Here is a 2,267-nt window from a genome sequence, read left to right on the forward strand (position 1 = left end):
TTTTTACCCTACTGGAGAAGTTTTTGGATGTGCATAGGGATTTGAGTCTTAGAAGATCCCATTCATCTATGTTATCTTCTCCTGGTTGTAGGTTGGAAGATGTGAGTTTTGATCTAGGCTCTGTCAAAAGTGTTTATGTGACCTTGGACAAAGTGCTTCTGTAAGTCTGTTTTCTCATTTTGCAATGTGGGGGAAAATTGATAATTCATTACCAGACAGCACTGCTCCAGGTACACGTAGATAGATACTCAATAAATCTTGTTGAACAAATGAGCAAATAGTACTCCTCAGGAGGTTAATAAATATTAGCCAGTTTCCTTCCTACTCTTTACTGTTTTCTACACACTTGAAGAGATACTTTACCCTTTGATGAATTTTCCTCTTTCAAATTGGCTGCCAAAGGTCATCTTTAACCAGAATTTCCCCCCCCCCTTAAAATTAGTAAAGGCAAAGAAGAACAATGCAGTGGCAACTTATTTAATTTAGAATTCTTTAAGTCCTCGAGGGATAGTTCCGCTTTTCTATTTATTAAGCTATGAAAACACCTGCTCAGTGTTAACTAGCAGAGATAATTTAACATTTTAGATTTTAGAAATATTTATCTCCAGGAGTTTAAAATTAATTTGAAGAAACCAAGAGAGATCAACTATTAGAATTGTTTTATATCTTTGTGTTGGAGACACTGTGAAATAGGGTCTTTAATCTCTGCCCAAGCTAGCTCAGAGTCCAACCTCTGGTCCTTTTTTTTAAACAGTGGGTAGATGCCATGAAGTAGGTGGCAATGCCTTAGCCGAATGCATGTTTTAAAACCTGAGAACCTCTTCCATCCTTGTCAAGGGGTATGTTAGCCATCTTTCCTTTCACACGACACCAAATTCTGTCACTTACTTTTATATGAACTTGGGAATTCACTTGACCAGGCTGAGCTGCAATGTGCTCATCTGTGAAATGTGACTAATAAGAAGATATAGCTCATGATTTTTGGTGAGAAAGAAATAAGATAATAAATATAAAGTGCTTTTACAGTACCTGGCCAGAATTTACTTTCAAGAAACGACAGTGAGTAAAACTATTATTCTGTGTCCCTGGCCCTGTGACAGTTACTTTAAGAAAGGAGATAGGGCTTTTTGGATAAGTTGTCAAGGGACCTCTACTGGCTTAATTGTGAGGAATTTCACTGCCAACATGAAGCATGCAGATCAAATCCACTAGCTGCTCTGTGGGAGAAAGATGGACAATCTCCTCCTACTTGATTTACTGCCTCTGAAAACTCACTGGAAAGTCTGCTGGGGAAGGGGCAGGGGACAGTACACAACAATAAAAAGATATGGTATCAGGCTCATGACATCACAGCCATATTTACGTTAGATGCCAAGCCATTGATATTTGAGAGTAGAAGGTGACGATGTGAAAAAGCTCTGACACAAGGCAGTTCTAGGTCAGCTCTGTATTAAGCAAGAAACTTAGCCCTCCACCATGCCCCCTCCCCAATTCTGATCAGGAAAATTCATTTATGCATTCATACATTGCTCAGTAATTTCTCTCATAAAGATCCAGGAGCTTGAATGACAAAGTAGGCTATAGGAAGAATGCTCTTGTTCAGTACTTTCTTTTCAGAGGATATATATACCCACAAGGAGATCAGACTGTTTCATCTCCTTTTCCAAGCAAATAATTGGCATGATGCAGAAGATCCTTCTTAGAGTAGCAATGTAGTGTCATGAAAAGAGCTTTGGAGTGACTCAGGCTTGGCTCAAAGCCTTCATCCTTTAATTAATGTGTGACTCTTAACTGATGGGTTCTGCCTTTGAACCACAGCCGCTTCTCAAAGCTAAGGAAAGCCATTGAGGAAACATCTCTTCTTAGAAAAACATCCTGTTGCTTTTAGAAACCATAGGTTAGTTCTCAATTAGATTTCATATTGGATTGGTTTCCAAACTTTTTCCTACCAAATTAGCCTAGTTACTTTAATTGTTGTGAGATACAATACCATCTTTTTTATTTGAGAATTTAGTTCTAAGGCCTGAAACCAGCACATAGGCTCTCAAATATACTCTTGAAGCGACTGACTGTTAGGATTAACCTAAAATTCATTCTAAGTTCCTTGAGTAAATACCAGAACAGAGTAAAAAAAGCAAGTTCTCAAGAAATACAAACTGATCAGTTTAGTCTATGCTGCATCTGTTATCTCCTCCACTTGTTTGAGGATATTGGGTTTTGGTGTTTGTTTTTTATTATTATTTTGTGTGTACCATCAAATCAGATCT

The sequence above is a fragment of the Elephantulus edwardii genome, unplaced genomic scaffold (genome assembly GCF_000299155.1).
Source record: "Elephantulus edwardii isolate Elephantulus edwardi_28Jun2011 unplaced genomic scaffold, EleEdw1.0 scaffold00025, whole genome shotgun sequence".
Classification (NCBI taxonomy): domain Eukaryota; kingdom Metazoa; phylum Chordata; class Mammalia; order Macroscelidea; family Macroscelididae; genus Elephantulus; species Elephantulus edwardii.